The 15500-nt window shown below is 39.4% G+C and overlaps 1 pseudogene; it reads left to right on the top strand.

The window, feature by feature from the left end:
• The first annotated feature begins 13710 nt into the window (after positions 1–13710).
• Positions 13711–15219, top strand: LOC118847383 (annotated as a pseudogene).
• The last annotated feature ends 281 nt before the right edge of the window (positions 15220–15500 follow it).

Here is a 15500-nt window from a genome sequence, read left to right as displayed (position 1 = left end):
CCTTGCAAGGAGGTAGATTTAGACTTAATACATGGTGAACCTTCCCAACAATGTGAGCTGGCCAAAAGTCTAAGGGGTTGCCTCAGGAGGTGGTGGACTCTTCCTTGCTTAAGATCCCTGAATATTACAACTGAGGACCTCTGGAAAACTCTCTGGGGACCTGGGAAATCTCTATGGTTTTGAGCATCCCTTAAAGGAACAGTCGTTCTGAAATACCTACCTCAATGTCAATACCACCCCTCAATGAGATGCACTACAATGCCCATGATGCACAGTTCTCGGCTGCTGTACTGCTCTCAGAAAAGCAGGCAAAAATTCAATCCTTCCAAAGAAAGTAACAAGAACAGGGGGGTCCTTAACCTGGTATCCATGTGTAGCTAGATATTTGGGGGTCTGAAAACTTGGGTGGAAAAATTACATCTATTTTCACTAACTTTAAATAAAATTTAGTATTTCCTTAAATCATTTAATAACATTCCTCTGAGAAGAGGTTAACAGGTTTCACCAGACTACGAAAGGGGTCCATGTCCCAAAAAAAGCTTAAGAACCTCTGTGTTTGGGAGTGATTTTATCTCACTATGGAGGTTTCTTCCATTTACAAAAGACTCGTTATCAAATAGCTTTGGTTCCCCAGTGCATTTAACAAAAAGACTCAAAGTCAAAATATTTGTCTTTGCAAATTTTTGGAAATGGAGGAATACTTGCAATGGGGAATAGTCATTGTAGGTCCTTCTTGCAAACTCAGCTTAACCTGTGGTGTCAGAGCTTACCTGGGCAGACACCTGACTTCACACCTGGCCAGACACCTGGACTTAGTGCTCCAGAGGCCTGAAACCTCAGCCCTGACAGAGAACTCAGGAAATAGGCCTCGAAGTTCTGTCGGCCTCAGTAGACAATGGGAATTAGTTGTTCGTTTTTCTGGCATCTCCACAGACAAAAATTCAGTCTCCCTAAACACATGAACAGAATAGATCTGGGATGTGTTTTGATAAGAATTCAAAGATTTGGGCTTTAATCTCTGATTATATGACATTGGGCGAATCATGTCAACATTCTTGTCCTTAGTTTCTTTAAATGGTTGTAAGATCATAGATTTGAGCTTGAAGTCGCCTTCAGAGGTCACCTAGTCTTATCGCCTCATTTTTTTTTACAATTGTAAAAACTGAGGCCAAGAGAAATGGGGGGATTTGAGTAGAAGAGAATGTAAACTCTGACAGCAGGGACTGTTTCCATTTTGTATTTGTATCCTCAGCACATAGGACAGTGCCCAGCACATACCAGGCCACTTAATACGTGCTTGTCCAATGAGTAACTGAATAAATTGTCTCAAAGGTCTCTTCCATCTTTAAATCCTAGCATTCTTTTCTTGGTTCTTAAATAAAATTTTTTCTAAACTAAGTAACCACCAATAAGTAAATTCAAATAAATGAAATTTTTAAAATGTTGCTAAAATTGTAAGTTCAAGTTATTTACAGTTTATTTTAAAATGTACATGTTGACTTTGGCAAAAGAAAAATTGCTCCAACCAATTCATGTGGTGTAATGGATGTAACGGTACTGGATTTGGATTCAGGAAGGCCTGGGTTCAAATCCTGACTCTGACCTTTCCCAGCTGAGTGACCTGGAGTGGGTTATCTTCCTTCTCTGCATCTCCATTTCCTCATTTACAAAGTGGTGGCAGGTACCAGTAGTACCTGCCTCTCAGGGTTGTCACGAGCCTCAAATGAGCTGTCTGTTAAGTACTATGCAAAATCCCAAGGCCTGTGTAAATGTTATAAAAAGCTCTTATTCTGTGCCCTTCAGATTTGATTTATTTTTTTACATAATTTTACATGGGGTCAGTATGTATATTTGCTTCTGCATCGTTCCATCTGCATTTCTGCCTATATCTTTTTATATTTATCTCTTTCATATTTATTATTTCTTTATCCATATTAATATTGTATCACATTTATATTCCACAATTTCTTTCTTGTTTTCAGTTTCTTTTGGTAAAAATAGGAATGTTTTTTACAGGAATATTTTTTTTCTGTCAATAACATCCTTTGCATGTTGTCCAAGCAGTGGTATCACAGGGTCAAAGTGTACGGACAGTTTGTAGCTATTATTGCAAAATGCCACACTGTTTTCCAAAAAGATTGTATCAATTCACAGTTCCAATAGTAGTGTATTAGCATACCTACTCCTTCACAGCCCCACAGGCAGTGAGTTTTGTCACACTAACTAGCTTTGCCAGTTTAATAGCTGGTAGGCACTATCTCAGGCTTTCTAAACATGTAGGTCACTGATTATTAAAGAGTCCTTTCCCCAAACCCACTGAAACATTAGAGTCCAGATGTCATAGAGGGTCCACTGTTATCACAAGTTCTGGTCTCCTTCATACCCATTTGTCATCCTTACAATTTATCCACAAATCATCTCACACTGATCCTGCTAAACTGGAGTTGCCACCATCCTCACAAAGGCTCATGTTTTTCCTCAACTATTTTCCCCCAGTTAATAAGAAGATACCACAATTACATTTTGATTTTCATTTTTCCTAATGTTTTATGAATGAGCACAGACTACAGATTCACTTCACCCTTGGTCGGGAAGGGGATCAAGCATTTTCTGGCTGACACATTTTCTGAGCTCTTTTGGCCCAATCATTGTGGCAATTGTTTTACGTGAGTTAAATTTCAGTAACAGATGGTAGTAATCAGGGTCAATATCACCTTCTTTCCATTTCCCATTTTTCAGTCCAATAGTTTGTTTCTATGATACATTGGAGCTGCTGCAATTATAGCCAGTGGCTTCTTCTCTTCTTATTTGGACTCTCTCATCTAACTTGGTACTAATTTTAGATATTTTGCAAGCCAGTCCATGATCCACCAGATTCTAAGATGATTCATAGCAGAGAAGAGGAAGAAGAAGAAGAAGAGGTGAAGAAGAAGCAGGAAGAGAAAAGAGAAAGAGGAGGCAAAATAAAGAAAGAAGAAAGGAGGCCATGATAATTCTGAATTAAATATTACAATTATCATGATAACTGATTAAGAAAATGATGATTGATGATAAGATAATGATGATAGAGATAAAGCAATTGATGATGATGACAGATGATGAGAAAGACAATGCTGTAAAGATGGTGATGACGATTTTATTATAACAAAATAGCAGATCATTTATTGTATAATCAGTGGCTTGTATATAGACTTTTCATTACATTTGGGCTGCCAGCACTCCATATCGAGGGTATGGTGGACAGGGAAAGGTTGCTTCAGAATATGATTCAGGGACCCTGCCTACAGGTGTCAGTGGGTTCCTTATGAATGCTCAATAGTTAACAGGAGGATAGGAAGTTGTGAGAAGGAATTCAATTCTAACTTTATCTACCTTTCTTCTCTTAGCCTCCATTTCTACAGATTATTAGGATCTGGAACTGGAAGAGACCTTAGACATCTACGAAGGTGGGTGCTGAATTAATCCAATTCCATTTTCTCTGAGGGGTCTTTCCCAGTCCTTCCACCCTTCCTCCTCAGCTACTAATGCCTCTCCTCTAAGGCTACCCTCCATCTACTCTGTCTATATCTTCTATATAGGACATTTTTATGTTGTCTTTCCCATTAGACTGTGAGGTTCTTAAGAGCAGGAATTGTGTTTTCCTTTCTTTGTATGCCTAGCACTGAACACAGAACCTAACACATAGGAATTGCTTGTTGACTGATTGATTTATTCAACCCCTTCATTTTATAGATAAGGAATCAGAGGCGCAGAGAGGGAACATGATTTGCTTGAGGTCTCACAGGAGGTAAATAGGGCATGAACCTAGCTCTCATGGCTCTGAATCCCATGCTTTGGACTCCCCTACCTTTCCAAATTCACCCATACCAATTTGTGATGGGTAATAACCATTGATGGGTAGCTAGGTGGCATCATAGTGCACAGAGCACTGGACCTGGAGTCAGGAAGACTCACTTTCCTGAGTTCAAATATGGCCTTACACATTTATTAACTATGTGACCCTGGGCAAGTCACTTCACCCTGTTTGCCTCAGTTTCCTCATCTGGAAAATGAGCTGGAGAAGGAAATGGCAGACCATTCTAGTATCTTTGCCAAGAAAACCCCAAATGAAGCCATGAAGAGTTGGACACAACAGGAATGACTGAATAACAACAAGAAGCATTGATGTTAGAAACCTTTCTCAGAGATCTCTAAAATCTATGGATGTCACTCTGATGATTAGCACTGCCTCCAAATAAGTGGAACTACCTATCATTGATACAGATGGTAACTTTTCTACTTTATTGCTCTCCATGGCTGAAGTAAATCTGCAGCCAGCTGAGGGATGAGTTTCTCTTTACTGATCTTGGCTGGTGGTCATGCTGGTCTATCAGTGGACCATCTCAGAGCCCATCTATCTAACTAGGTAGGATGTGTCAGAGCCTGTGCTCTGTTACAATAACATTAGAAAATCCCAGATTTTCCCCAGGCCCAACTGAGGGATGAGAAGAGGGCAATAACAGAGGGAGGGAGGAGCTGACTTTCATCATTTTATTAGTAAAGCAATTTTCCTTATAGTAATTTCAGGCTACCATGGAGGAGGGATGTGATAGGTCAGGCAAAAGCCTACAACAGCCCTCCAACAACTTTTATGAGCAACTGCCTTTTCTTACTTCTGGTGCAGGGTTGTAAAACAAATGTCACAATCAGTACCACATGTGGAGATACAGGAGAAAATCTCAAAGGCAAAGTTGATTCAGTTTCTCTCTCTCTCTCTCTCTCTCTCTCTCTCTCTCTCTCTCTCTCTCACCTTCTCTCCCTCCCTCTCTCTCTCTCTCTCCTCTAGCCCTCACGTTAGACTGGGATGATTTGGTGGTACACGAATTGCCTGGATCCAGTTAAAAGCCTGAAATGAAGCAGAGGAATCACCAGAAGTAATCACTACTCTTACTCAAATGGAATTAAAAGAATTGGAGGAGGAAGTGAGGGAAGGGGGAGAATTTTGATGAACACATTCAGAGCACAAGGTCAAAAGAGATTTACAGCTCTTCTCTGGGATCTTGAATTTTGTGGGGTAGGGTAGAAGCAAGGGAGGAATTGTTTTCTTCTTCTCTGGAAGGTGTCAAATTAGATATTTGAAAAATGCAGTGTGAGCTAGGGCCATAAGTCAAAGGTCCCAAAGGACACCAACAGCATCGATCAATTTAAAGCTTGAGAAATCCTAAAAACCAATGAACAGTTTATTTTTAATCCTGAGTTATGTAAACTGTTCTGATCACTGGATAAAGATAACCACTGAGTACACATGCTTGCAAGATTTATTCTATGCAGGCAAAATGGCAGCCAACTAGAAATCTTTCTCAAAGCAATACCTGGGAAGTATAGACCAGGGATGAAGCACACAGTGGTATCAAGAGAAGTTGGAAGAAACAAATTCTAATCTGTAATATGGGATTCAAAGCAGGGGTAAGCAAGATCAAAGCTGAGAAGCTGAACCATGTAGGAGAACCAAACAGTTGAGGGAATGGAGTGGGCAGTGTATAAAAGGTCAAAGTTAGGCAACTCTCATAGGGACATAATTTTAGGGGATCTGAAATAGTTTATGCTGCTCACCACTCACCACTTGTTGTGGGTCAACAAGCTCTACCCCTTTGGTGGGTAAAGGAGAGGAGAGTGGAGGAGAGGGTCACAATAGCAAGTAACATAGAATTATTGTTCTTCTTAGTAGCTTTTCCATGGTTGTGGAATAGAAGTTTATGGGAATTTTAACTATGGACCAATGGAGGGGCATTGCAAGGTGGCTGCTATTGTCTGTCCTGTATCTCCTCCAATTGGCCACGTACTAAAACCATCATCTTTGTTGTCCTTCGGAGACCAGGGTATGGACTGTGAACTTCTCATGTCCCTCCATGAGTACTGGGGTTAAGGTCAGGAACTAGTAGATTAACCTGGGAAGTTGATGGGCAGATTCTTAGGGAGAAATTTCCAATTTCTTATGGAAAACAGTAATGAGCAAATGGCTATTGGAAGAAGGTCCAGTAACATAATTTGATAACTTCTTGCAGGGCCAAGTAGATTGGAGATTTGGGGTAGGCAATCAGAACTGGTTTCCAACATACAGTAGCTCCATTGGGTTGACTCAATACTCACTTGTATGATGGCAACCTCTAGGGTAAACTAAAATGGTAGCTTTAAGTCCCTCCCCATCCCCAAGCCCCCACAAATATCTCCTTACTGCTGGGAGTATAGTCTGTGTTTTACAGCTGAGAATAACCAGGAATTGAATCTCTAATTGTCAAGGAGCGATGTGCTCATAGTCAAAGAGGGGATGTAGTTAATCACCGCAGCAAAAGTCCTATTATGATCCAGTCATGCTGGTTGTACAAAGAAGTCACAGGTTCTAGGGTAGAACTCCTTGGATTTAGGGATATGAGAAAATCAAATTGATTCTATTTTGTAATTGATCCTATTCTGTACCAACCACTGACATTTTGCATAACTGTTTTCTCTGAGTAAAATTCATAAGTTCAGAGGACCAGAAGTTCAGTCTTTCTGTCTGAGTTATGCTTAGAAGTTCAGTTTCCCCATTATCTTTATTCTGCTAGTTGTTCTTCAAGGAAGTTTGGTTTGTTATCCAGGTACCACTAACATGGAGGTGGATAAAATCAATCAGCAATTAGCCAGATGCAAGGAGGGGTGGTTGCTAGCCCCACATTCCTGATTCCAACCAATCATATTCTTTTCCCTATCTATGATACTTCTGACTTTGTAACCAAACATATTGTTTTCCCTATCTATGGTGCTGCCTTCTAGTTTTTGGATGCTTCTCCTTTTGTCTATCAGAATGGTCTGTCTGCCTTCATTCAGGGTATTTTTGGCTTGCTGAGGAGCTAAAGATTCCTTGTATTGGTAACTGCTAGTGTTACCAGTAGTTTGATCATGCTTGGAGCTTTTAACCTTCGTTTACCTTAATTTCAATTGTGACAGCAGGCAACCATGAAGAGATTGGTGGAGGGAGGCTAGTCCTTGGAGCAACCTATTAGGAGAACCCCCTTTAGAACACTCAGGTGGAATTTTTACTTGTCTCTTGGTCCCAACCCTTCTGAGCAATGTGAGGCCCCCATACTTTTGGGAAAGTTGCAATTTTGCCTATCTGTTTTGGTGTTGAATGTGTTTTGTGAATTATTGGCAAAAAAGATCCCTCTGGGAAATCTCCTTGAGGGACTTAAGCCTTTGGAGAATTTTCCTCCCCAAGTGGGGGGCTCCTGATGCAAACTGGGAGGGATCTTATTGAGCCTTGAAACAGGGACAGTTTCCATTCGAGAAGGAGTTGGGAAAGCCTGGAAATAGGGAAATGTTCCCAATCAAAAAGAGGGTAACTAAAAATAAAGTAAAATTGGCCTAAGGTATATAAGGAAAGTCTCAAATCTGGTGTGAAAGGGGATTTCAACTCATACACACTGATTTTTAAGTATTCTTGTGTCTGTCTTGTATTATCTGTGTTTTATAAGTCAAATGAAGTTTTTCCTAAAGCCCAGTCAGCTGAAGGAGAGAGTGGATACTTTTTTCTTCAGAAAAAAAGTCTCCCTATCTTTTAACTATGGCCAAGTTAGAAAGTAAACAAGAGACACAGATAAGAGGGAATTTTTATTTCCTGGTCTGCAAAGATTTATGACATTCTAAACGAATTAGAGACTAAATTTGTGATTGATGTGTGATTTCTCTATCGTGAATTTCCAAAATGTGGTTTGAGTGTTTTTATAAATACTGAAATGTTTTAGTGAGTTTTGAGGTAATTCTCTGTAGAACTTGTTTTTAAGGAAAAATGAAAATGAAACTATGATTTACAGGGAAACAATACTTTGATCTTTTATCACTCTATCCCTGGAAAGTGACAGATTTACTGTTTCAGTGCAAGGGGAAGGTAAGGGAGTTGAAGCTAGTTTGAAAGTAGTATCAGTGAAATTCCAAAGTGGGAAAAAAAACAGGTTTGCAGTTGAAAGTTATCTGGCACTTAAGAACTTTTCTGGTTCCCGAAATGAGAAAAGCCTGTGCAAATCAGGAAACAACTAAAAAGTAAATAAGTTCTGTCAGAACATCTAATTAGATACTTGGGAGTTTTACAAATTAAAGTTAAATACAAATCAAGTTAGAAAGAAATTTTTGAACTGGTGTGTGTTTTGACACTAGAGATTTGGCTGTAAATGATATTAAACTCTCCAATTCAAGTATGGATGTTAATTGGAGTACGTTTCGAATGACTTGTCAAGGAGAAGATGAGGCTCCTACCCATTTTATAATAGACTATATAGAAGTGTTAGGCAGGATTTGAAGTTATATCCATTCAGACAACATTATGTAGAAATTATTAACCCTGCTTTTGTTAACCAATCCCTGTTAGGAATTAAGTAATATATCCATCTTTCTGCTGTAGGTAGTATGAAAAGTGCAAACTTAGGAGCATTGACATATATGTATTTGAGGGAAAGAACAAAGGAAGGGAAAAATCTGAATCATTATCTCGACTCCACTCCACAGGGGCATTATACCCCTAAAAAGGTCTTCCACCTCCTGGTGACTCATCCCCACTCCTGATTATACCTTTGCAAGCCCCAACTACAGTCCTACCTCCCCTGCCTACTGTATATCACAAAACCACAAGTTGGAGAAGGGGAAGTCAATTTGGGTTATATTTCAAAGCCAGTTTACAATCTAAATTTTAAGAATTATCTTGCTTCTCGCCCAGGGAAGGAAAAACTTAGGTTAGGAAATTAAATGTAAGTAAAATTTAATTTGGAAAAATGCTTTGTGTTGCTTCTGTGAATGATATAACAGAACTTAACTGTTATTTGAATAGACCAGACATTTGTAAGTTGTCAACTAAGGATGGGAAAAGTTAGACTGCTCCCCACCCCCTGCCATCCCTCAACAGAAGGGATAAACCACTGCAGGCTGCCTGCCTTGTGTTTTGTGTTCAATCTGTTGAAATGGGCTCAGTGCCTTTTGAGTGCATCACAGACAAGGTGTTTAAACTTTACAGACCCATTAGACCTCTGGGTGCCACCATCTCTTCCACTGCTTCTGACCAGCTGCACTCAAGGAAAAATTGTGAAGCAGCATTATAAATGAATTAGATATTGGAATTTGTAACTGAAATGTAATATCTTTACTGTAAATTTCATGTTGTGGTTGAAAGGTTTTTATCACTGCTAATACATCTTAATGAATTTTTGGAGGTTTGCAGCTAGGATGAAGATTAAAAGCAAAGAGCACAAGCCTCTCTCCCCTTATTGGAGATAATGGATGTTTTGTTCTAATTAAGGAGGTGATCTTACCTACTAGAGAGTGAACAGAATTGAAACTAGTTTGAAATAATTGTTTGAGTAGATTAGTAGTTAAGTTGCCTGAGTTGAAATAGATTATGCAACTTAAGAAGTAAAAGTTCAGCAATTAATTTGTGTATAAGGAAATCTGCAAAGGAAAAATTCAGTACAGTAGAGATTAGCTCTATAGATAGTCTGGGATATGATTGGGAAATAAAGATTTAAAGAAACTGATCACATAGAAGGAAGCGAAGGAAGTGTTCGAAGAGAATATGAAAGAAACAAGACAAGTGCAGTATTGAAGGATTGTAATAATAAAAAGAGAAAGTTTAAGCAAGAAGGGCTTGAATGTAAAAGGGGTTTGGGACTTCATAAAGAGAGGTTTGAGGGAAGTTTTTGATCTTTGAAGATAAGGATATGAGAAACATTATATTGTTATTCTTTGTGATATGGAAACTATAGCAGTATATTCGCAGTGTGGAATTATTTGAAGATAGTAAACTAAAATTCTGTCCTGGAAGGACCATTAGGAGGGTACATTTTAGTTGTTTTATGGGGAATATAAAATCCTCATGGACCCTAAGGTTGGGAATTCGAGGCAGTCAAGTAAAGTCCATCCCATTTAAAAAAACTACAAAAAAAGTAGATGTCTTCCAAACAGGTGAGGCCACCCTCTCTAAGTATTTGAGTAGGTTTAGGTTGAGAAAACAGAAACAATTGAGTTGGCTTTTTAGGTGATTTAAAAGTAAATAAAGAGAAAGTTATGGGGAGCTGGGAGTGTCACCACAAATCTTTGAAACTGAATTAATTGATAACAATGGGCTCTAAATTTTGAAGTACTGCCAACCAATGGCCCTTGGGGAAAGTTTTTTTAAGTTTTAAATGCTACCATTAGTGATTAAAAATTCAGATTTCATTTGGACAAAATTTTGTTCTGAGACTAAATAGGATAACTGTGGCAAATTAGAACCTAATATAATGTACTATTTGGCACTGAGATGATTGTGGCTCAGAAAAACCTAAGTCATAATTTGGTCTCAGAAATTTGTCAACTATGTGACCTAATGCAAGTTATCTTACCTTTGCTTACTTCGATTCCTTCATCTGTAAGGGGAATGATGTAGAGATTTTAGCTGGGACTTGAGGGAAGCCGGGGAAGCCAGGAGCCAGAGATGAGGGAGGAGAGAGTTCCAGGCATGGGAGACAGTCAGTGAAAATGCCTGGAGTCAGCAGATGATGAGTCTTATGGGAGGAACAGTAAGAAAGCCAGTGTCTCTGGATGAGCAAATGTACATGAGAGTAAAGTATAAGAGGATTGGAAAGATAGGAAGGGGGCAGGGTTGCTTTAAAAGCTTTAAAAATCCAACAGAACAGTTTCTATTTGATCCTGGAAATAATAGGGAGCCACTGGTGATTACTTCATTTGACCTTCATAGTAGCTCCTTGAGTTAGTAACTACAAGTATTATATTCCTTATTTTACAGATGAGAAAAGCAAGTTTCAGAGAAGTCACATGATTTGCCCAAAGTCACACAGCTAGAAAGCATCAGGGCTAGGATTTGAACACATGTCTTCTTGACTCTAAGTTCTGTTCTCTTTCCACTATGCCAGCTGCCACCTCCTCCTCTCCCACCCACCCCTGCCCCCAGTAATACTCCAGAAATTTTAGCATATTTTTCTTTTATATCTGCTTTACCAATATTTCTTATCCATTGCCAAGCATGCTCTGTCATGACAAGATTGACATGGCAGACATTTTATTACTTTCAAGATTTTTTTGCCTATCTCACTGTTAAACTAACTTTTTTATCTCACTTTGGCTTCATCTCAGGCTTATTTCTTTGTTCCCAGGTCATTTGGACTTAAATATTCTTAGTTCCCTGGCACTAGGTGCCTAGAATAGTGCAATGCAAATGCTGAGTCAATATTTGTTGGTGATGACAATGCAGCTTGAGTCTCATCTGAGAACTGCATTCTACTTTCCATGAAGGGTTCAGGGGGCAGAAAAATGCTTTGTAAACATGACCCCAGAGATTTAAGCCAGTAATATGAGGAAGAAGAAGAGGAAGAGGAAGAGGAGGAGGAGAAAAAGGAGGAGGAAGAGGAGGATTATTCTACCATTATTTCACCAGACCTTAGTAGAGTATGTCTGTCACCAAACTGCATTTAATCTTTTCAGAATTTAAAGAATTCAGCACCAAAACCACAGGTCAGTTCTTATTGATGTTAATTCTCTGGTTTTTTTTAACCAATTGATTTGTTAAAATGAGCCTTCCACAACAGCCTTCACTTGCAGCATTTTGTTCTTGGCTGTGAAAAGCATTCTTCCCATAAGTCAAAGAGCAATCAGAGACTTTGTTTTAAATGAGCAATCCAAACCAAATGTAACTCTCTCTCTCTTTCTGAGGCTACTTCCCTAGATTTGAACTCATAGGTTGGGTTCCCAAAGATTCCAGGGACAAGGGGGTAGAGCCAAGATAATGGAATAGAGGCAGCAGTCCAGCTGAACTCTCTCAACATTCTCCTCCAAACAACTTTAAAGTAAGACCTCAAATCACATTTTGGAGAGGCATAGGCAATAAAAGGTCAGGGTGAGACATTTTTGACTGAAGAAAACTTAGGAGATAGGCAGGAAAGGTCTGTAACACTGGAGTGAAAGCCTGTCCAGAGCACATCCGTGTGAGGTTAGCAACAGCAGCAGCAGCAGAAGCTTTGGGAGCTCTCAGCCCAGAGGTGAAGAGGAGTGACTGTGGAGAGGAGAGGGCGTGGGAAACCTGGGCATAGTTCCAGGGCTAAAAGGAGTGCTAGCACTTGCAGCTACAGGGGAACGGGAGCCCTTTTGGGTAAAGAGCAGAGGGCAGACCAGGAGAGCAGTGACAACACCTCTACCTGGGTCACACAACCTTGGAAGCACCAAAAACTTACAGACCCTCCAGAACTAGCTCTAAAATCCATAGCACACAAAAAGGCTGATGCCTGGGACAGTACCTACCCATCCCCAGGTGAGCAGAGTCCAACCTGAATATAAAGTTCAAAGTCAAGAAATAGCCTGAAAAATGAGCAAACAACAAAAAGAAGTTGACCTTAAAAACATACTGTGGTGGCAGGGAAGATTAAGACACAAACTCAGAAGAAGACAACAATGTGAAAACAGCTACAAAGTCTGAAAGAAAAATACAAATTGGACACAAGTCTAAGCAGAATTCCTGGAAGTGTTAACAAAAGAGATTGTGAGTGGTAGAGGAAAATTTGGAAAGGAAATGAGGGTGATTCAAGAAAATTATGAAAAGAGAATTAACAGCTTGACAAAAGAGGCTCAAAAAATACTAAAGAGAAGAACTCCTTAAAAAAGTAAAATAGGACAAATGGAAAAAGAGGCACAAAAATTCATTGAAGAAAAAGAAGTTTTTAAAAAACAGAATTGGCCAAATGGAAAAAGAAGTACAAAGAAGAAAATAATTCCTTAAAAATTAGAATTGGGCAGGTGAAAGCTAATGACTCTATAAGACATCAAGGAACAATAAAACAAAATCAAAAGAATGAAAAAAATAGAAGAATATGTGAAATATCTCATTGGAAAAACAGCTTATCTGGAAGATAGATCAAGGAAAGATAACTTAAGAATTACTGGATTACCTGAAAGCCATGATAAAATAGGCATAAATAATCATATTTCAGGAAATTATCAAGGAAAATTTCCCTGATATTCTAGAACTAGAGGGTAAAATAGAAATTGAAAGAATCCACCAGTTACCTTTTGAAAGAGATTCCAAAATGAAAATTCCCAGGAATATTGCAGCCAATTTCCAGATCTCCTAGGTCAAGGAGAAAATATTCCAAGGAGCCAGAAAGAAACAGTTCAAATATTATGAAGCCACAGCTTCCATGTTAAAAGAGTAAGGGCTTGGAATACAATATTCCAGAAGGCAAAGGTGCTAGGATTACAACCAAGAGTAACCTACCCAGCAAAACTGAGTATAATCCTTCAGGGGAAAAAATGGATACGTAATGTAATAGAGGAATTTCAAGCATTCTTGATGAAAAGACAAGAACTGAATAAAAAAATGACTTTCAAATATAAGATTCAAGAGAAGCATTAAAAAGGCAAACATGAAAGAGTAATCATAAGGAACTTGATAAAGCTAAACTGTTTATATTCCTATATGGGAACATAATATATGTAACTCTTAAGAACTTTATCATTATTAGTTAAAAAGCAGTTTACATAGACAGAGAGCATGGGTATGAGTTGATTACGTTGGAATAATCTCCCCAAAAATGAAGGGGTGAGAAAGATGGATGCACTAGAAAAAAGGGGAAGGAAGAGGTAGAGTGGAGAAATTTTTCTCACATTAAAAAGGAAGATCTTTTACAGGGGAGAGGGAAAAGAGGAGTGGGTAATGCTTGAATGCTCTTATCAAAATTGATTCAGAGATTTGGGCACTACACCAGGCAGGATGATTTTGATACTGACGTTTCTCTGGTGGATGAGCAAAATTTTCAGAGCATAGGAGCTATGAGGACTCAGTGAGCACTTCTGAAATCTGTGACTCCAATCAAGAGTATTACAGAAAGCTTGAAGAGCTGAAGGCAGCCCACATGAAAACGATGGCAAAATTGGAGAAACAATATCGAAATAAATTACACTTAAAGGCAGTGCAGCCAGAGACCAAGAAGGAAGAAATGCCTGGCCCATGTTTTAGCTCGGTGTGGATGAGCTCCTATCAACCTGCCATTTTGCAAAAATCATTTTCCGAGCCTGATTTGAATCAACCTTCTTCCATTAGTGTATCAGATATGTCTGAAACTGGATTTTCCGATATAGAAAAAGAAAATATGAATGAATTAAAAATAATGACTTCTGCTAAGGAATACATCAAGAGTATGTGGAATGACTTTTCCCTGAAGGACTATACTTACACTCACTCTGACAGTTCAGATTCACCAGTAGTTGAAAAGCCAGAGAAGAAACCAAAGGAGTGGGTGCCAAAGATTACAGCGCCTAAGCCCTTTCAAATGACCACCCGAGAAGACAAGAAAAAAAGAGTGGCTCAAATCCCAGTCAGAGATGGAGATGGCATTTAAACTGCTGAAAAAACAAGAAGAGCTAGCTCGGAAAAAAAGGTTCCGAGTTAAGCCTGTGCCGGAGTCTGTCTTCCTCCCCCTTTATCATGAGATACTGGAGCAGAACGAAGAAAGGAAGAAGACTGTGAAGGAGAGAAGCAGAAAGATCCTTCTGGCCTCCCAAAAGCCATTTACATTTATTGCAAGGGAAGAGCAGAAGAGAGAAGCTCGCAAGGTGCAGCTGGCTGACATGCCGAAGCCTGAAAAGAGATAGAATCAGTTTAAAGCCAAACCCGTTCCTAGGTCCACCTACAGCTCAACTCACAGCAACAGACTAAAGGAGGAGGAGTTCTTCAGGGAAATTAGGGTACACATGAGAGCACAGGAGCTCTTACAGAGCTCGTCATTGCCCAGAAACATGCAGGCTCACCAGTCACCCTCCAACAGGAAGCCAAAGCACCCAGAGCAGGGTGAGAAGACCAGGTACAGGAACAAAGTCAAGTACCAGGTGCCCGACTTCGAAACCCTCCACACGAAGTTTCAGAAGCAGCTCTTGGAGCAAAAGAATCCCAGGCCTACCACAGTCTGTGAGCCATTTGATCTCCTAACTTTGCGGATCCCCTCCAAAAAGGAGAAAATTTTGGAAGCAGATGAAGAACGATTAAAAGAAACACGCTGGCCCTATCTGTCTCCTTGAGGAAAAGTACGGTCAAGGCGCTCAAAGACCGAGTATACCCTTTGTGAATCAAGTGAATCAGAATCTCCCAGACCCACCATGTCTTCGAGAAGGAGACAGCAAGCCATCAGAAAAATGCAAGAATATCAGCAGAAAAGCATTACTCTAACACCTTAAAAGGACTAGGACTTTGTGATGAGTTTGTTTCAAAGAAAGGCCAAAACGCAGAGTACTTGACAGACCAAAAGATTGAAAACTACTCTGAAGATGAAGTAAGCCTCGATAAAGATAAACTAGGAGAACACTGGGGAGAAAAGGATCAGGATGACTTGGTCAGCCAAGATGGTCTCAATCAGGATGATAAAAATCATGAAGATAGTTCAGAAGAAAACTCCATGTTGTTGGAGAGGGAAGTGGGAACAAGAAAAGCTTTTTAAAAGTACCATATTTCTATTGAT

The sequence above is a fragment of the Trichosurus vulpecula genome, chromosome 4 (genome assembly GCF_011100635.1).
Source record: "Trichosurus vulpecula isolate mTriVul1 chromosome 4, mTriVul1.pri, whole genome shotgun sequence".
In the NCBI taxonomy this organism is placed as follows: domain Eukaryota; kingdom Metazoa; phylum Chordata; class Mammalia; order Diprotodontia; family Phalangeridae; genus Trichosurus; species Trichosurus vulpecula.
Note: the sequence above shows the minus strand (reverse complement) of the source record. Positions and strands in the feature narration are given on the sequence as shown.